The 20862-nt window shown below is 48.5% G+C and overlaps 1 protein-coding gene and 1 long non-coding RNA gene across 2 annotated transcripts in view; one reads left to right on the top strand and one right to left on the bottom strand.

The window, feature by feature from the left end:
• The window catches only part of DISC1 (DISC1 scaffold protein), a gene marked incomplete at its 3' end in the record, with an annotated part of 179681 nt that overhangs the window by 149432 nt on the left and 9387 nt on the right, over positions 1 to 20862 (top strand). The window lies entirely within an intron of this gene.
• On the bottom strand, positions 8952 to 20859 carry LOC311583245. Its single transcript, XR_014774431.1, has 7 exons — positions 20381 to 20859; positions 17260 to 18056; positions 14797 to 14855; positions 14546 to 14606; positions 12677 to 12758; positions 11650 to 11725; positions 8952 to 9701 (listed from the first exon to the last, which is right to left on the bottom strand). It is a non-coding gene; the product is annotated as an uncharacterized lncRNA (long non-coding RNA).

Below are 20862 nucleotides of genomic sequence, written 5' to 3'. Positions count from 1 at the left end.
ACACACACACACACATATGCATGGTCTCCCTGTGCATACACATACACCCACACACATCTTCTCACATGCACGGACATGCATACAAACCCATAGACACGTACCTGCACACATACACTCAGACACATACAAAAAAAAAGGGAGGGGCATAAAAACTAGAGAGACTAGTCAGAATTAAATTTTTAGTTGCATTATTTTTTCTGTTACCATGACCAAACACCCGACAGAAACATGAGAGGAAACAATGTCTTTGGATCATTATTTCAGAGGGCTCAGGCTGCGGTGAGGTGTCTGTCAGCAGAGAGGCCTGCATCACATTAGGGCCATCTCTTTGGTCTTATTAGTTGCAGAGTCTGCACATGTGGTAGTGCCTAGCCAGCGCTAATCTCGGTGGCTCTGGCCCTCTGGAGGCCACAACACCTAAGGCACCTGTAACAATCTCGTTTGCTCCTGTTCTCAGGCGGAGAAAGTGACAGGGAATGAGAGAGAAGCCTAAATGAAGGCTTGACAAAGGGGAGTCTTGCCCGTGTTTGCTGGAGGCTTGAGGCCCCTGAGGCTCAGAGGTGTGATATTGGGGTCTCCTGGCAAAAGCGGTTTTGCCTTTCTGTCCTGCCTTTCAGAGGCAACTGAGGTCTGGAGACCTCAGTGTGTTTATCTTGAGGCACAATGTTCCTTTGCTTTGCAGCTCCACGTGTTTAGCTTTGCAAGGCCGGTGGGCTGGGCCGCCCCACACTGGTTTTCCTATTGAAGCATGACACCCTGGGGGCAGGCAATTGCTTTTCAACCCAAATCTTCCGTGACAAATCATGGGCTTCTTACAGAGGTCCACCGGGAGGTGGTTTCAAAGCTTTTCTCGGGCTTATCTGGCCAGCACAGCGATATGCGTTTCCGAGGCACATTGTACAGGGGGCGAACACCAGCCCTGTGGCTGAGGGTCCCATCAGGCTCCTCAAAGCCATTACCTTCATTCTGCAGCTGAGTCCCTGACAGCAAAGCCCTTTGGTTGAAGCTTTTGTTGCAGAGAAAATCAGCAGCCTAGCTAAGGGCTGTCTGCAGAGCCTTGGGCTGTTGTTGGCTGTGGTCTATAGGTGGTACTGACACTGCCAGAGAGCCAGGCAGTGCTGGGGAGATCAGTGTGCAGGCTCCTGTATGGACGGGTGTGTGTGTGTATGGTATGTGAATGAGTGTGTGATGTGTGTGTGGTATATATGTATGTGGTGTGTATGTGTGGTATGTGTGAGTGTTGTGTGGTGTGTGTGTGTATGTGTGGTGTGTGTGTGTGTGTATGTGTGGTGTGTGTGTGTGTGTATGTGTGGTGTGTGTGTGTATGTGTGGTGTGTGTGTGTGTGTGTATGTGTGGTGTGTGTGTGTGTGTGTATGTGTGGTGTGTGTGTGTGTGTGTGTGTGGTGTGTGTGTGTGTGGTGTGTGTGTGTATGTGTGGTGTGTGTGTGTGTGTGTATGTGTGGTGTGTGTGTATGTGTGGTGTGTGTGTGTGTGTGTATGTGTGGTGTGTGTGTATGTGTGGTGTGTGTGTGTGTGTATGTGTGGTGTGTGTGTGTGTGTGGTGTGTGTGTGTGTGGTGGGGGGGGTGTGGGTGTGCCCATGCTGACTACTCGGACCCCAGTACCTTTGGGGTTGTTTCCTTCCCGGCTGTAGCCTGCCCCTGCCATAGGCTGCTCTCTGTTCTAATGAGCTCCTCTCCTGCCTCGTTCCCTGGGCAGTATGACTCCCTCTCACCTCCCTCCCAGCTGTGCCCTTTCCAAGCCAGAAGCCCCCACCAAGCAAGCTAAAATAACCCAGAGAGAAGCTGGCGTCATGGAGCTATCACACACAGTACTTTAGCAACTGGAAAGTTGCTACTGATTCCCGCAAGCAAAAAAAATCAGAAATAAAGACACAAGCAGCCACCATAGCTTTGTCTCGTCAGATTTTGGCATCCAGAGTGTTAGGACGGGAAGCTGAGGCGCTTGTCCGCAGCCATCACAGACCCATGGCCAATACTCCTCTCACAGAATACACCCTGACAAGGAGGAAAAGTGTGACAAATTTATTTAATCAAAGCTTTATGAGACATGAGAGTCTTTAGAAATAGCCTATTGGCTCAGGGAAAGCGCTGGGTTTATTCTCTCTCTCTCTCTCTCTCTCTCTCTCTCTCTCTCTCTCTCTCTCTCTCTCTCTCCCCTGCCCCCCCCCCCCAAGGAGAATGGATAATGTTTCAGTTTGGGCAAGAAACATCTGTCTGAAAGTTCATGCATTAGGACTTGGACAGAATTTTGAGGAGCTGAAAGAATTTTAGGAGGTGCAGCCTAGCACCAGGTCACTGGGAGGAGGTGAGGGTGGCCTTTAGGGGTGTGTTGTCCCCCCCCCCCTGCTTTCTACCTCCTGACTATTGAGCATGTGGAATGTTCCCCATAGTCTCATGGCTTTGAACATTTGGTCCCCAGTGGTAGCACTGTTTGGGAAGGTTGGAACCTTTCTGTGTCAGAGCCTGCTTCCTATCCATTCCCCGCTTCCTAATTAGAGATGCAATGTGACCAGCCAGCCTCTCGGTCCCTGGGCCACGTCTTCCTCGGCCATCATGAGTGGTATCACCCTCCGGCTGCAGCCCTGGCTTGTGTGAGCAGAGAAGGGGACTGAGCCTTAGGTACTGGGCATTTGTTGCTCTTTGCTTGCTGACTGTGGGTGCGACGTGACCGAATGTGCCAACACAAGCTCCTGCCTCTGTGACTGCCTCCTCAGGGTGAGCTGTAGCCTTGACTGGGATGTAGAAGAACCCTTTCTCCCCCTCCATGCTTTTCCCAACATATTTTTTATCACAAAAAAAAAACAGGAAGCCAAGACGCAGGGCAAGAAGGTGACAGGGCCCTCATCTCTGGCAGCCGGTGCCCGTGAAGCTCTACCCAAGCACACGGAGCTAAGCAACTGTGTACGGGACCCTGTAATCAACAGACCCAAACAGACCCTTCGTCTCTCCTTTTTTTTTTTTTTTTTTTTTTTGGTTTTTCGAGACAGGATTTCTCTGTTTAGCCCTGGCTGTCCTAGACTCACTTTGTAAACCAGGCTGGCCTTGAACTCACAGCGATCCACCTGCCTCTCCCTCCTGAGTGCTGGGATCAAAGGCGTGCGCCATCACACCCGGCGACCCTTCATCTCTTTACGCTGTGTCGGACAGGCACTTGGGTCACAGCATGGAAAAGTCACAATCCATAAAGTTCATGTGGGGACTCAGTGGTTCATTGCTGCGAATAACCTTAATTTCTGGGCTCTTCAAACTCGGGAACCAGGTTGGCGGATGACTTTGGAAGAGTCTGGAAGCGTGGGTTAGGGAAACCCTAGAATGCTGAAAGCAGAGCGGGAAGACCAACGCTGGCTGATGTTCAGGCAGCTCGGCCATCCTCTTGAGCCTCGGCTGGGAATGCTGCCTCTGCTGGGATTCTGTACTTGTGCCGCCTTCTGGAAAACCATTTATCTGAGCCCAGGAGCTAAACCAAATCCCTTCTCTCTTTAGTTAACTATAAGTCTCTCAGCCACAGCAGTGAGAGCTCAGCAGCACAGACAGGTGCCGAGAACTGTATTCACAGCACAGGGTGAGTCCAAAGATAGTGGCCGAGCAGAGACGTACCAGAGCTGTCTGCTCAGAACCTTCTCGAACCTTCTCGGCAGCATTCCTTCCCCCGTGGGGGGCTGTGCCCACCTGCAACGAGCGCCTCTTCTTTTTCAGGTACTGAAAGCACAAATATCCAGCTGCTAATCTCTCAGTGTAGGTCAAAGTCTTTTGAGGGGGTCTGCCAAGTGGCTTTCAAGGGGCCCTTCCTGCACGTGCCTCACCGAGAAGCTAGCATCCAGCTTCCAGTTGCGGTGTCTTTAAAGTGGGAAGCACACTTTAGAAGCTTTTACAAAGCAGTCTCCGGTCTCCTCTTTCCCTCTCGCCCATATTATTGTATCTTTCCAAGGTTTTTCATGAAAAAAAAAGCTGCAGATAAGAACTTTCTTTTCATGCTAATATTGTGCTGTTTTACATGGCACGTACTTAAATTACATAGTTAGGATTTTAAGTATAATTGGAGTAAGTAGGTTTAGAAACCGCTCAACCAGTAAGAACACAAGCTCTCTGCCCTCTAGCCTGGCCTTGGCCCCGGGGTGGGATAGAAAGCAGGAGGGTGAGGGAGGGCCTTGTCTCTAGCAGTGAGTGGCCCCTGCTGGTCCTTTTCTGTTAATTAATGTCCCTGCCTGCTGCCAGCTCCTTCGCCTGCCCCAGGGAAGGAAGTTGGTTCCTCTGATCTGCCTGCTTCCTGTACTTTTGGAAAAAAAAATGTGGAATCACTGTGCTCCAGGGCCCAGGGTGAGGGCATCTGCACTTCTCCCATTAATTAACCATAGCTCAGTGCTTCTGAGAAAACAGCCTAAGGGCTCCTGGAGTCCACTGTGGAAACTCTTCTGATTTGCTGGCAAAGGCTGAGGGATAGATAGCGCAGTGGTCACAGTCACCACGGGGGGCAAGAATCTCCACTAACAAATGCACACTGGTGTCCTCTGAGCCGCTGAGAGATCTTCCCCAGGGTTCCCTGTTTCTAGAAATGGGCTCATCCTCCATCCTTCATCACCTCGGCTACTTCTAAATCCTCAACTGGGTCCAAGACAATTAAACAGGATTTTCTTGTCCCCCAGAGGCTAGGTTGAGAGCCAGGACTAACTGACCTTTCAGGCTAGGAACAGGCAAGAGTGGACCTTTGCCTGACATATACGCCAGGCTTGCTGCCCCTTCCTTCTCAACAGTTGAATGCCCTTCTGTTCGTCTACACTGGTCCTCAGTTTTCCCAGTTACCAGCTACAGAAATCCCCTCTTCGCACACTTATGGGGGACCCTGTTCATAACAAAGCAGGCCTCAGCTCTATGATGTAAGTGGGGGGCAGATGCTGACAGGCTAGGCCCTCACTCTTCTCTATCCAGGGGTACCACAGTGTCTCCTGAGGGGCAGGCCCCACTAGCCGAAGTGCCCATCACCTCCCAGCAACCTTTGGGGACCCATGACTATAGAACAAATCAGTGGTGGTTGGGATGGCAAATTCAGAACCCAGGTAAATCTTGCCTTTGAAAACAGTCACTCTGGGGGGTGGGTGGGGGGCCTCATTGTCAAACAGGTTTGTTTAGATTTTGTTTGTTTTACACTGAAGCTCAAGTTTTTGTTTTGTTTTTTGGGGTTTTGTTTTGTGGTGTTGTTGTTTTGTTTTTTGTTTTTTGAGACAGGGTTTCTCTGTATAGCCTTGGCTGTCCTGGACTAGCTTTGTAGACCAGGCTGGCCTTGAACTCACAGCGATCCGCCTGCCTTTGCTTCGAAGCTCAAGTTTTTAAGGCTTAGAGGACGCATGGGTGACATGCAGCTGTGGGTCCAGTTTGCTTAGGTGTTTTACTCGGCCAGTCTGTATCCTTAGCCACAGAGGTCTTAGAGCTTGCTCCCACAGAGGCGTCCCCAGCTGTGGTCTGTCTGCATGTTTGTTCTTTAGAAGGGAATAAAAAATGTTTTGAAAGATGTATTTTTATTTACACACATGGGTGCGTCCACAGAAGCCAGAAGACTTCATGGGATCCCTGCTGGGGTTACAGGCTACTGAGAGCTGCTTGGTGTGAGCACCCGCTCAGGTTCCCTGGAAGTGCAGCAAGCACTCTTGACTCCCGAGTCACCTCGCCAGCCCCTGTCTGCACTGTCTTATACAACGGGGACCTGGTGGTTTGCTGTCACTGCGGAGGTTGTTCAGGCACTGTCTGGTGCTGTCAATCTCATTTGCTGACCGATTTTTCTCAGAAGGTCCTGTTAGAATCTGGCCTGCTCAATTTGGTTTTGTGGGTTTTTAGTTTGCATGCGTGTGTGCACACAGAGGCTAGAGGTAAACTTTGGGCGTCATTGTCGGGTACTGTATATCTTGCTTTTTTCAGAAAAGAGCACTGGCCTGGAACTTTCCACGCAGGCTGGGCTGGCTGCTCAGTGAACCTCAGGGACCTGCGGGTCTCAGCCTCCCCAGCAGTGGGATGAAGAGTGCATGCACCCCAACACAACTGGCCTTTTACGTGGGTCCTCATGATTGAGCCCTGTCCCCGCCCCTTTGTGTAACTTTGACGTCCAAGCCCTGGGTGCTGAGGGGAGGCAGCCCAAACCCTCCTGAATAATCCTTTCTCACAAAAGGCAGTTTGCCCCAATCCTTCATGGAAAAAAAAGGCCCCATTGTCACTGAGCAGTCAGGCAGGCTGTTTCTCCTGCTATTGAAGGTTTTGGTTCCGTTGTCTGGTTCTGTTGAACACTGAATAGAAACAGACCATGTCTGTAGTGAAGTCGCTTCCCAAAGCCTGCTTTGCGGGAGCACAGGGAACGTGGGGACAAGCCACGCCTTGCTCAGAGGTCTGAATGGTTCAGATGCCTTCCGGCCCTTCAGACATCTGGGTGCTTTTAAACGAGAAGCCCACCCACTCAGGGTGTGGCCACACACTGTGGAATTTAGATGAATATTTCTATTCTCCAGTATAAGAAAAGATGTACCCTTGGGGTCCTAATGTGGGTGTGTCTCTGCTTAATGGAATTGACACAGCCACTGTAGCTTTCAGCGCGGAGAGTGGAGCTTATCGCAGAATCCATTTCAAACAGATGCAAGAGATGCTCTGTGTGGCAGACAGGCATTTGTCTGAGGTAACGATGAAGGATGTATTTTTGAAGGGAAGATACGGACTGTGGAGCTTTCCTGAAATACATTTGCAAAGAAACTATTCTGAAAAACAGCCCAGAGGCTGTGGCTGTATCAGTGTGCTGAGGAAAGGAGTTAGCACGCCCACTAGGCTCCGGCATGGTGGTCGCCGCATCTGGTTTACCTCAAGCTGTAGGAGAGGGAATGAGACTTAGCAGCGCAGCAGACATCCTGGGGCTCAGATCAAAACGCGAGAGAGAGAGTGTGTGTGTGTGTGTGTGTGTGTGCGCGCGCGCACGCGCGCGCAGGGCTTTCGGTCGTGCTGCAGTTTGGCAGTCCCTAAATGCAGATGGCTTGGGAACTCCTGGAGAAAACTGCTCACTCACCTGGTCTTTTTCTGACTGTAGGAAGGCAATGTTTTTGTGGACGGTAGCTATTACAGAAACCTTATTATGTGTCTGAGGAAAATAGGGGCCTGGTGAGCTGGCTGAGTTACGGCAGGGGCAGTGCTAGGATGTTGCTTCAGTCAGCCTACCTGTGATCTCACTGCCTACCTGCCACAGGGCGTGGCCCTGCCCAGGGCGATATAAAAGGACAGACCCACCTTGCTCCTCTCTCTTACCCTCCTCCTCCTCTCTCTCTCTCTCTCTCTCTCTCTCTCTCTCATGTCCCTCCCCCCCCCCTTTCCTTCTCCCCTCATGCTCATACAACAAAACGTCTCCATCTAATATCTGTTGCCTGGCATCTTAGTCTCTTTTAGGTATAAAATTGGTGACCACACAGGGAAGCCTCTTCCATGTTGTTAATTTATCAGTATGGCCTAATAATATTTATTATTTGGCCTATAATTATTATTACATCAGTGTAACTCGCTAGCAATCAATCAAGACACAGATGTCTGTTATATTTTAAAATAGCTTTAGTTAACCTGGGGCAGGGCAGACATTATGAGATCCCTGCCCCAATCCCATGCCATCTGCTTCTAACATTTCTATCCAGCTCCCTCCCATCCATAATCCCCAATACTTGTTAATGTGCTTCATCTGGGCCGAATCCTCCACCTCACCCATGATGGCGCAGCCTTCATCTCCTCTCTCCTGGGGGTTCTCTTCTTCCCAAGATTCTCTGTCTCTCCAAGCTCAGGGAACCTTAGTCACGCCTATCTCATTTGCCTTGGCCAGGTGTGATGGCCTTTTATTAATTAGCATCAAAACACAGCAGACCAGCAACACTTCCACAGTTGTCTTAAGTCTGGATTCCTTTCTACCCAACGCACCCTTCCCACAACAATTTCCTTCTACTCCAAACTTCACTCTGAATCTCCATTCCCTCCCGTCTGAACCCATCACCCCCTGCGGGAAAGCCCTGCCATCAGATCGCGTTCTCTACTGAGGTAAATTTAAATTATACCTAAAAAATCATGGAGCCAGTGGGAGGTACCCTGGGTGGACATTCGGAGTTAACCCCACCCCCTAAGCACCGGTCACAAATCCGCCCCCCCCCAACCCTCCACCCCAGTCTTGGGTCAGACGTTGGAATCTCTCCAGTCTCTTGGTGCAAGCGGCTGGTAAGACGCTGTGCAGCCTGGTCACTGCAGCCCGCTGTACAACCGTGCCCCTGCGCTGGCATCTAACAGCAGCCAGGCTTCATGGCAGCCTAATGGCGTTTTCAGATCTGACCGCCACTGGTTGTTCACAACATGTGGCAGTCGCCATGTTGGTTCAGGGCAGAGGAGTTGCCCTCTACGCCAACTTAAAGGGCAGCCACCTGACTAACTGCCATCTTTGTTTTCAGATACCATGAATACATGCCAATGCTGTTCAAAAGTCCTTACTAAACTCCAAATACAGCCTCAAGGTTTTACAACGGTTACCTAATTTTGACTTTTAGAATTTGTTTCTAAATTATGTCTTTACTAATTCCTAGACAGTTAAATAAATGTTGTTCCTCCTGTCACCAGCTACCCTGGATTTAACTACAGGCTTCCTGGCTAGTGGGTTTGGATACAGTTTTTTAAATTATTCTATAATGTTCTGGTATATTAACATTCATTTGTTTACAATGTTAAAATGTAAATCACTGCCTTATAAATACATTTAACCTTATTTTCTAAATACGATATTAATCATACAGGAAACTGCTTTACTCTCTTTTTATGGACTGTGTTTATGTTTTTAAGGCTCCAACTTAATAGGGGTAAAACCTAAACTCCTAGTCTTTAATTATTAAGGTCTTATAAATAATCAAGTCCTTTAACATACTCAAAAAAGTATTTTTTTTAAAGATTTATTATTATGTATACAGTGCTCTGCCTGCTTGTACTCCTGCAGGCCAGAAGAGGGCACCAGATCACATTACAGATGGTTGTGAGCCACCATGTGGTTGCTGGGAATTGAACTCAGGACCTTTGGAAGAGGAGACAGTGGTCTTAACTGCTGAGCCATCCCCTGCAGCCCCAAAAATGTATTTTTAGTCATGCTAAGAACCTATGTGATACAAAGACCACTTAACTCAAATATGCTAACCCTCAAACTTGTCAGAGATCTGCTGAATATGGCATTTAACATGTGCAAATTTATTATAAAAAACAGATTATAACAGTAGTTCCCCCAAGGTCTCAGAAGATTCGGGCATAACGACAGATGACTTCAAGCCTGGATTGTGGTATTCTGACCACTGAGCAAAACTGCTCCCAACATCTCATCCTTTGATAGGGCTCTGCCTGGACTGTGGACAAACTGGGCACCCAGAGTCATTGTCACATGTTGCTGAAAACACGGTGAGGTCAGTCTCTTCCATGTTCACCTTGCACAGAAACAGCCTCTTGTCCTCTGTGCCTGATGCAGGACCGTCTCTGTCCATGGTGCTGTGCTGCCAGAGGAGACAGCTGGACACTGTCTGTTTACTGGGATGTGACTGACTAGTCATCTCGGTCATTTTTATTAATACTTAGATTCCTTTAGGTTACAGTTTACCCTTCCCAGGTCTCTGGATCACATTGATGGCTAAGCTGATGTTAGCTTGATAGCTAGAACACAGACAATTAGCTCCTTAGCCCAAAGTAACCTGCCATATTCATTGGTCAATTCATTAGCTAGGTAAAACTACTAGACCCTAGATCTCTTACTTAAAAGGGCAAACAGATTTGCCTTACTCACAGACCTCAGCATAAAGATAAACAGGCTCCGTATACCTTCCCAGTCCTCTTCACATGCAGGAGACCAAGCTTTACCTGTCAGGTCTAATACTGTCCATCTTGTTACCAGACTTCTTTTTACCATTCTTTTAGCCAAAGGACAGTGCCTACTTACAGCAATTTCTCCTATGTCTTAAAGCTTCCAGAAAGATGTTTTATGAATGCTAGAAGGTCTAAGAAGCTGTTTTATGGCTATTGGAGGGTCCAAGGAGGTGTTTTAAGGTTGATATGTGCAAGTTATGAATGTTAGAAGGTCTAGGGAAGTGCTTTAAGTTGGTAAATGCAAGTTGTAAAGGTTAAAATGTCTAAAAAGATGTTTTATTCCTCCTGTTGCTGTGCTGTTGTTGTATTGACTGTTCTGAGTGTTGGCACTGATCAATGGAGCTCTGATTAATCTAACCATGGTAAAACATTACACTATACGATCCTATCATAGTTCCAAGCTCAAGATTTTAAATTTCCTTTTGTATGTCTCTCCTTGTGCTAGTCTTCTGGACAGACATCTTTCGTGATGTGCACTGATGCTAAAGTAAGCCTTTTCCCCTCTGCTCTACAGGAGATTTCTGTCTTCCCCATATTTCTGCTCCACAGATGTCAGAAAGGCTTCTGCCTCTCCTAAGCCCACCTCAAAGAGTATTTGTGCTTTTAATACAAAGTTCTTTCCCCACACTTCAGCTAACTACATGTCTGCTGCCTTTTCCTAAATGTGTTCATGTCTAACAATGTACATTTCACTGCAGACTTCAAACAATGATGATGCTAACCTGTCTAAAATTTATCTCCCTTTAGAAACTTAAAAGGATTCTTGTAAGCTACAGGAAATCCACCTCTCAGGTCAAATGGAACCCAGATAAGCACTGCCAATCAACAGCCTAAGTTTCTCACCCATCGCCTACCTCTGGGGGTGGGATTCCTCTGATTGCCATCTTTCTGTACCTAGCCTCAGCTGATTCCTCCTTCCTAGTCACATAAACGCTCCACTTTGTCCAAGAGACTGTCCACACCTCTCTGGTCCACTGGGAGTGGAGTTACCCAACCCTGGTCTGCATGACTGGGGCTGGCCCTTCTAGCTGACCTACAGCTAGGAAAGCTCCCACGGGGTGAGATCTCTGACACAGTCCTCTGTCACTGTTGGGCCTGCAGAAAATCCTAGTGCACTAGGTGGCTGTGTCCCCAGGACAGCTCAGCCATGGATCTGTGCTATTTTGGTTGCTGATGAACACTGACGAGTCTGTGTACCTGTACCTGTGTACCCACACTCCATTTCTGGGGACGCCCTAACCGATCACTGACTTTACCTCCCCATGAGAAACAGTTCATCCACCTCTTCTCCAGGCTCCTCCGAGATGCCTTCTGAGAATTTCAAATCTCCATGCCCACATTGAGGGATGCTAATCCTACACATTTCTGCAACCAAACTTGGACAGATCCAAAACTAACGCTTTTTAACTATTGCCAACAACTGGGTAAAATGGGAAGGAGCTCCTTATAGCCAAACCTTTTCTCTGCTCTCCCAAGAGTTTCACGTAAACACCTAGGGTAAAACGGAAGGAAGTCCCCCACGTTCAAACTCTTCTTTGTGCTCCCAAAATTTTCAAGCATTGTCAGCATTGTCTCTCTCCTTATTTTCCAGCCTTTTCTCTTTGCTCTCCCAAGACTTTCAAGTATACACTTGAAGGAAATTTTCTCCCTAACCTACTTTGTCTTCTGCCCATATGTATATGTCCCAGCATCCTGCCAGACTTCCTATACCCCGGACATCGCCAAAGCAGCTACTCACAATTGTTCAGTCCAGCCTCACAAATTGCGTCAGCTGGACCTGCATTGCCCCTCCTAGCCGCAGATGTTCTCGGACCCTGGAAAGCAAGTGCAATAGTCTGTTCTTCCAGAACTTGGCCAAAATTTCAGCCTTTTAACCCCCTGTTGCCCCCCTACTGTCAGCAGGAAGCAAAGACATTGATTATTTCCCCCTTATCCATTTACAAAAGGCTGAATGGTGTGCCCCAGACCCGGGACAAACAGCTCCAGGTTCCCCCAGCACCCCTCAGTTCCGTCTGCTGCAGGACATGGCTGACAGCCTGCCCTCCACCTTGACCTTTCAGGGCAGAGCTTTTCCTTCCCCTTCATTAGATAATGGGGACATTTTGTTACTATTGCGTTTTTTTCTTTTTCCTTTACATGGCAGCCGAAAGCTGCTTCCAATGAGCCTACATTTATATACTTTAACTTACATAAAAACAATCCAATAGTCCTCATTTTTTAATTATAGGGAAAGGGAGGAATGTTAGAATTCCTGCCCAGGGCTAGATAGAAGGACAGACCCACCTGGTCCCTCTCTCCCTCTCTTCCCCCCCCCCCTCTCTGGGGTGCCCTCCCCCTTTCCTTCTCCCCTCATGCTCATACAATAAAACTTCTCCATCTAATATCTGTTGCCTGGCATCTTATTCTCTTAATTTTATTTTTAATTATAGAAGGCAGCTCAGGCAGGAGTTTGCAGTTTTGCTCATCACCCCTCCCCCAATACACAACAAGGACAACAGTGGAAGGTGGCAGGTTTGGAATCCAGCCCCAGGTCAGCCTATGCCTATATGAAAGACCTGCAAGATCCTTGTGATAGTGGGTCTCCTCCTATGTAGCACTGGCAGGTACAGGGCACACTCCACCTAGCAAAGATTTCAACGGACTTTCTAAAGTATCATACATTCAGAATGACAACAGTACACCGGACTTCCTCTTGCTTAGATGCACCCTGACACTGTTAACACACACTCATCAAAACAACCGCTACCATGCATTCCGTGACCTACCAACTCCACTTCAAAACTTCTAAGTGTTGGTATTTCCCAAATGTCTTATCCAAGGACTTCACCATACTTGCAGGAGATGTGGCTGGGGGAAAAAAAAAGCCCTCAAAGACTCTGGCCATGGAGCGAGTAATGGTCCCACCATGGACATGGATTAGCAGAATGCCAGCCACTGGGAATGTACGTTGTAGGTTTGTGGTTTTGGGAAGTTGTTGTACTGAGAATGTTCTGTTTTCTGTTTTAAACCAGGCTCCCTGAGCAGGGAGAACAGGAAATAAATCTAACATCAGCTCTAATTCAACACAGCCAAAAAGGTTTATCGCGGGCATTCAAGCCTGCCGGTTTGATCACGAGGTGACTTGCAAATTATGTTTGAAGCGATGTTGGCTTTACTGAACTGCACCTATCGAGGGTCTGCCTGTGAGGTTACAGGGCTTCCTGGAGCCAGTAAAAGGCATGCATTTGTGCCTGTATGTGTGCACGTGTGTGTATACGCATGAGTGTGTGTGTGTGTGTGTGTGTGTGTGTGTGTGTGTGTGTGCATGCATGTATCCCATGATGCTGGTTATGGGTACAGGAAATGCATCTTCTGGTAGAGGAATTACAAAGTAGAAGAGAAGCATTTGCCAGGCATCACGGGCATCCCAGAAAAGCATCACACAGCCCTGGAGAAAGAGGGGCTCTGTCTTGGAGTTCTTAGTTTTACTAATTTGAGAACAACAACAACAGACACAAACAGGCTTGGGGACAAAGAATGCCTAAGGGCAATTGTTAGCTGGAGAGATGGCTCAGATGTTAAGAGCACTGTCTGCTCCTCCAGAGGTCCTGAGTTCAATTCCCAGCAACCGCTTGGTGGCTCACAACCATCTATCATGTGATCTGGTGCCCTCTACTGGCCTGCAGGTGTACAAGGAGACAGAGCACTGTATACATAATAATAAATAAATAAATATTTAAAGAAAGAAAAGAAAAGCTCCAGGGCCCGTGAGCTCGTAGGGAGGAGAATGGAATAGAGACACAGGCATGGGCATGGTGAGGAGGAGGTTAGCCACATGTGGGGAGGGAACGTCACGAAAAGAGAAGGACGTCCAGAGCATTAGAAAACTTTAAAGCGTGTGTAGGCTCAGGCCAGCAACTGCAAGAAAAAGACAGAAGAGGCAAAGTAGCTTGAGTCAGAAAGGACGGAAGACACAGTGGAACCTCAAGGTGCTGGCTGCACTAGGGTCAGGAATTCTGGGGAGAAAAAGTACGTTATCTCAAGGTGAACCCACCTACCACAGGGTGGCCCCAGGCAGGCCCCTGACCTGAGGTAAACCCACCTTCCATGGTGTGGTTCCCCGCCAGACCCCTGGCCTGCCCCACAGGGCTAACCCTAAGTGGGAGACAAGGATGGGTCCCCAGTTTAGAGACAGATTACATTTTCAACACATGTGCATGTATGTGACACATGTCAACACATATGTCCATAAAATGCTGTTGTCATCCACAGCCGGCAGTTGTCCCAGAGGCTGGGGGATTACCCCAGTAGGTTATTCTGGGCTGTACTGAGGTGTGGACAGGCATTGGGTTCTTGGAAAAGTCTTCTCTCTCGGGCTCTGTCTGCCATCTTGAGAGTATAGTCTAAGATACAGCAGAGCGTCTCCAAGTCTTTCTGCCTTTGCTTATGTTCCACTGCTGTAACCAAGTGCCCAAGGCTGGACACTTTATAAAGAAGAGGGAGTCACAGGGAGTCTAAAAGTCCAGGGTCAGACAGCCCCATCCTTTGCCCTCTGGTGAAGGGCCCTGTGGCATAATCCCTGCTGAGGGCAGCACCTGGTTCCTGCCCTCAGGTTCCACCTAATAGGGCCACACTGGGGACCTAATCTCTCCTACCTGGCAGGGGAAGGCTCCTTCCAGGGAGGCAGGGGCTCCACTTCCTGGACTGCACAGGATGCTGGTCCATTGCAGCGTGGTAAAGAGAGACAGAAAGACAGACAGCAGAGTTTGCATGGGCAGTGCTTCCTGAGGAACACACTCCTGGAAGGGTTTGAGAACGGGATGGGGGTGGGGGGTGAGGGGGGTGGGGGGGATGGGGGTGTGTGAGCCAGGCCCAGGAGGGAAGAGCTGCACCATGGCTCTTTTACCTTCTTCTGACCCACAGGGAAAAGCAGTTGCCCCTCTGGGTAAATGACAGATGGAGTGTCTAGAAAAGAAAAAAAAAATCAATTCAATCACTGAAAAGATGGCTCAAGGGGCAAATTTGAGGATGGCTTACAGGACAGTACAAACCCATACTAAATTATCCTTGCAACTGCTGATCCTGAGAAAGCCCATCTCAGCCATGAATTCTGAGAGGGGGCGGCAGGGGGTGTGGTGATAATTTTTAATTATCAAGTATCAACCATCCATGTTTCCTTGGCCTCTAATGAATTACAGTCACTGCAGGGGTGCTGGACTCAACATTGCCACTTCGGTCCGTGTAGACTTTGGTCCTGGAGGGAGTGGCTCCCCTCCCCACTTCCTAGAAACTGAGCTGCCTGACTGGGATTGGAGGGGGCAGCCTGGTGCCCAGGTCACCTGGTACATCAGATGCAGGAGGAGGAATGATACCACGTAGTTCCTGAGACCTGATCAGCTGGAACACTGTCCTGGGAGTTAGAACTCTCTGGGGAGACCGGGGAGGCCCTCAGAACCCGTCTCCTTCACTCTTAACTATTAATGAATTCTTAACAAAAAGAAATGCATAAAAGAAGAAACTTGTATGTGGTTTTCAGTAACGACGACCCCTTTCGTCCTGTTGGGACTGTGGGGGGTGGGGGCAGACCCTGAACCCAGGAGCTGGAGACAGCAGGCTCAGGTGAGCTAGAGAGAAGCCAGCCATGGTGTGGAGGGTGCCACACATCCTGAGAGCCCATGCTCCCCCAGGTGAGCAACACACACACTCACAGGCACACACATGCAGGCACGCATGTGCACGCACACACACAGACACACAAACGCACACATATGCACACACACACACACACACACATGCACGCACGCACGCACCACCTCCCTCTAACCATCCTCACCATGGCTGGGCTGTTTTTCCCACTTTGCTGGACTCATCATACTTTATCTTTGTGTGGTTCAAATCTGATATTTAAGCTTGGCATGTGCACACACAGATATAATTTTCATGCTTATTACAAGCCTTACTTGTTGGTGTACTTTTAAAAGTCTACTTTCATTTTGGTTTCTTGTATCTCCTCCCTTCTCCAGCCCAATCCCTTCCCCCAACACCCAGTAGAGGGGGAAGAAGGTTAGTGGGGAGACTGGGCGTGGTTTCCCTTACAACTTCCTGGTGTTGCGGCTTCTCGGGTTCCTTGGGGCCAGGCCAATCCTCATTTCAGGATCTCTCCGACTTTTTCTGGTCACAATGCATCAACAGCACCAGGAGCCTCTTCCTTCTCAGAGCCCCCAGTCTCTTTGGGTCTGGGTTATATTTCCATTGGCAAAGACCACGCCCACCCCCCCACCCCCCCCACCCCCGCACGAGGTAGTTCCCAGCTGACAAACACCACTCGCCCTCTCAGGAGGCAGCTCTCAGCTGTGGACAAGCTGGAGCAGCCGCCATGTCCCACACCTGGGATTAAAACAAAAACACGTTTACCTATCATAAACCAAAACTTCCACATGTCCCCCTTTTTGTTTAAAAAATGGCTCTTTTGGTTTGTTTGTTTTCTTAAAAGGAGATTATCAATGAACCAAACACTTCTTGCATTGATAGTTTCTTTTATAACCTGATAACTCTCACTCTGGCATGCTCGTGTCTGGGATGGCTCGTACGTTTTGCTGTTGAGCTTCGGGCACCAAAGCTGCTTTCTAATGACACGTTACCTCATATGTCTCTCTTGGACATGCACTCACTAGTCAAATGACCCCTTTTTATCACAGCGTTACAAACTCCAGGTAACTTAAACATTCTTTAATAAAAAAAAAAAGATTTATTTATTTATTAATCATGTATGTACACAGTGTTATACCTCCATGTACGCCTGCAGGCCAGAAGAGGGCACCAGATCTCATTAAAGATGGCTGTGAGCCACTGTGCGGTTAGCTGGGAATTGAACTCGGGATCTCTGGAACTACATCCAGTGCTCTTAACCTCTGAGCCATCTCTCTAGCCCCAACTTACACATTCTTGCTGAGAACCCAGTGCTGCCAGAAATGTTTCCCTCACTTCCCTGGCAGAATGTATTCCTCAGAGTTAGCGCACAGGCCATTTTGATCTCTGAGGCTTTTAGTGGTTTGGTCACAATTTCTTTTTAAATAACCGAATTTATTACAATTGAAGCACCAAGCACTTTGATACCTGAGGCTTTGGGCAGCTACTGGGAAAGTCAATGGTGGTGATCTCCTAACCCGAGGCTGCTCTTCTGGCAGCTCAGTTTGCTCAAGATTAACCTTATTTTGGGAAACTGGCTCTTTCTCTTTAACCTTTTCACACTATAGGCCTTCTGCTCCTCCTGGCTCCCCAGCCAACCTAGGGGCTGTGGGAACTTAACACCGAGAGTGCTTGGAGCAGGGCAGGGCGGCCATGGTGGGAAACTCCTGCTCTCACTTACCAGGTGTTCTCCCTTTATCAGCGGTGCTTTCTGCTTCCCAAGGGCTTCAGCCTCTGCCCGCAAACTCTCCAGCTCAACAGCCAACTCTGCAGTCCTTTCCAACAGGAGAGAATTTCATGACTCTTCCAGTTTTCCTATTTCATCCACTCACAACTCTTCCAACTGTTCAACTGTTTCCCAACCTTTTAAAAGCGGAATGCAGGAAGATGACCAAGCAAAACCAGAGGATCCCTGGGAGTAAAGTGGGCGGGAGCGCAGCGCCGCAGTGAGCCTTCTGCTCACGGCCTGAAACAGCACACTCATTGCTCCACACCTGCGGTCTCCTCTACGGCATTAGAAACCAAGTTTTCTGCTATTTCAAGTCCTACGTTGGGCGCCACTTGTTGGCGTACTTTTAAAACTTTTTATTTTGGGTCCTTAAATCTCTTTCTCCCTTCTCCTCCCCAGTCCCTTCCAACACCCCAACACCCAGTAGACGAGAAAACGAAGGTTAGTGGGGAGAGAGGGTGTGGTTTTCCTTACTACTTCCTGGTGTTTAAGGCCATCAGGTTCCTTGGAGCAAGTCCAATCCTTTCAGGATCTCTCCAACTTTCTCTCTTAAAACTGCATCAACAGTCCCAGGAGCAGCAGGGGGAAGCACCAGCAGCCTTCTTTCTCTGGGTCTGGCATTTACTCCCACTGGCGAAGCCACGCCCCCACACGAGGCAATTCCAAGCTGACAAACATCACTCGACCTCTCAGGAGGCAGTTGTCAGCTGTGGACAAACTGGAGCAGCCCTCATACCCCACACCTGGGACTGAAACAAAAGCATGTTTACCTATCATAAACCAAAAACTTCCGTAACACTTAATAGAAATAATTCCAATTATTTCTCTGTGGTAGGTTCTAAGAAGTGGAATGTCTGGGTCACAGGAGAGGGACAACCGTGGGTCTGAGATTGTACCGCAGAGTTCACACTTACACTGTCAGCCTGCATGAAGTTTTCAGAGATGGCTCATTTGGGGAAAGTGTAAAATCTGTATTTTTAGTTTGTTCAATTTGACGCTGGCATCACAGTGTTTGGTCTTTTCAAGTGGAGACTAAGCTGTGTGGTCGCTTTAGTGTCGGTTTCCTTCTTTCCCACTGGAGCTCATGACTCTACCCACTGACCCCTTCACGTGTGACGGACGGTCTGGCCACTGTCAATCATTGCTCTGAAGATGTCTCTTCCTGATCTTACTGATGTTGCGTTTGTTAGTCATGAATGCCACCTTCACTTGTGTGTAAGTCCTGTCCTCTCTGCCTTCCTGCCTGGGTAACAATGCCATGGCTTCTAGGATCAATAAAGTCCATGGCTGCGCCTTGTCCTCTCCTTGGCTAAAGCCGAGCAAACCCTCCCTTTGTCTCACATTCAAACCCTAGAGGTATCCGTGTGCCCTCCGATTGCCTGGAGATTTCCTTCCTCTTGTATATTCTAATGCTCCTGTTACATGTGATTTCTCCAATATTCACACTGGTTATTTATAGTTTCCACTACCACTGTTTTATTAAAGAATTGTCAGTCGTTGGGCACATAAACTGTGAAGTGTCCCCGAGCGGATGCATGGAGCAAATGGCAAGGTGAGTATTCGATTGGTATTCCTGGGTTCTGATTCTAACACACTGCGCGGATCTCTAAGGCCCTGGAACAGCACCGCCAGGCCTGAGCAGTTCTATGTGATAGGTAGATATTGCAGTTTTTGTAGTAGCCTGGCCATTTAATCTGAATATAAAAACCTTAATTTCTATGCAAAATTCTTTTAATGGGCTTTCTAAGTCTTTCACACTTAGCTGGAAGAATATTACCTTCGTATTAATTCTAAGCACCCCTTTTTTTCTTATTTTTTTTCCTTTTTCTTGGTTCCTCTATTTTCTCTCCTCATTTTCTTGACCTTCTTAATTATTTTCAACAATCTGTGGCCTTCTATAGGCCAAGTGTTACTCATGGGGCCCTGGGATGAGTGACCAGCCAATGGCCCTTTGCGTGAGTGAGTTCACAGCTCTCAGGGGACATGAGTCATGTCTGAACTGATGCTCCACAGGGTGAGCTTGTGTGTGCCTTGAAGGAAACGGCAGGGTTTAGAGGAAGCTGGCAGAGCATATCCTCTCAGGAAGAACAGAGAGAGGAGGTGATAGCTCAGGCTAACATGGCTGAGGGAGGAGGTGATAGCTCAGGTTAACATGGCCAAGCATGGTTTGTTGGGAGAATCAAGAAGGACAACTAAAGTATAGCTTAGACCAGCTGTGTCACAGCAACCTTCGGATCCACTGTGTAGTGGTTCTGTGAAATTTAAAAAAAAAAAAGTGACATAGAGGTGGTACCTGCTCATGTGTGGGATGCACTTTGAAAGGAAAATACTACAGGACTAGGGGGCTTCAAGACCCGCCTGTTTGTCCACTGGACCATGATTGCCACATGCCTGATGCCCAGTGGCAATCTGGCACCATGCTAGACACCCTGACGCCTGCCCTAGTCAGGTGGACCCACATAAAAAGTTAGAGGTGGTAGCACGTGCTTATAATTTCAGGGCTGGGGAAGCAGAGCTAGGTGAATCCCCAGGGCTCTCTGGACAGCCAGCCTAACCTAATCGGTGATCTCAAAGGCAATGAGAGACCCTGGCACAAAACAAACAACAAAACAAAAACAAAAACCCACAAGGGGATGGTGTCTGAGGAGTCACACACATGGTATGCATACCCCCATATACACATGTACCTGTGCACACATGAGCATGCACACTCTCACACACACATACAAGAATGAATGAATAAACATAAGTGTTAGCAATCAGGCACCTCCACAGCCAGCTCCAGGGACTTGGTGACAACAGGACAGGTCATCACCAGCCGCCAAGATGGGACATACTTGTACTGTCGCCTGAGCCTCTTGTCCCCTCCCTGTGTGTGTGCTGCCCCACCTGACAGAAGAACCTGTTCCTCTCCTCGCCTCTTTCCCGACACCCCTCATCCAGAGACAGTCTCTGTAACCCCGCCCTCAATAAACCTCCCCACATGAGACCCGTTGCACAGTGTGACGGCGGATTCCCTCATAGAGCTCTGCTGCATAAGGTACAACAGTAAATAAGTAAACAAACAGCTCACCTTCCGAGTCTGGCTTTCAGGGGCTGAGTCTGATTTGTAGACAAATGCTCAGTGCCCTGTTAAACTCCTGTGTTTGTCCTTCTATGTTTGCCCAGTCTCCCTGGTGACGCCTCTGCACCCTTTGTCACCATTTCTATCACGTTGTGAATTGTCTCAGGATTCGGCTGGAAAGCCTGGGCTTCCTAGAATAAACCCATCTGGGGAGCCTGCGTGCTGAGGTCAGGATGTGGACACACCAGGTAAGGCTGGGGCCTGTGGACTGGTACGCACACAGATTATCAGTTATGACTTGAATGTGGCTCCTGTGTTCTCAAGACAACTGCCCAGGGAGGTATCTCCTGCAGGGCCCACTGAGGCACGGAAGCCAGGAGAGCTGTCCACACATCCTGACTGTCCACGCATCTAGATTGTCCATGCATCCCGACTGTCCACGCCGCCCTCCACATCCTGTAGCTGACTCGTGGTCCTTTTCTCATCTTCTG

This window comes from Acomys minous (genome assembly GCF_964271855.1).
Source record: "Acomys minous genome assembly, chromosome: 14".
In the NCBI taxonomy this organism is placed as follows: Eukaryota; Metazoa; Chordata; class Mammalia; order Rodentia; family Muridae; genus Acomys; species Acomys minous.
This window is presented reverse-complemented; position numbering and strand designations above follow the sequence as displayed.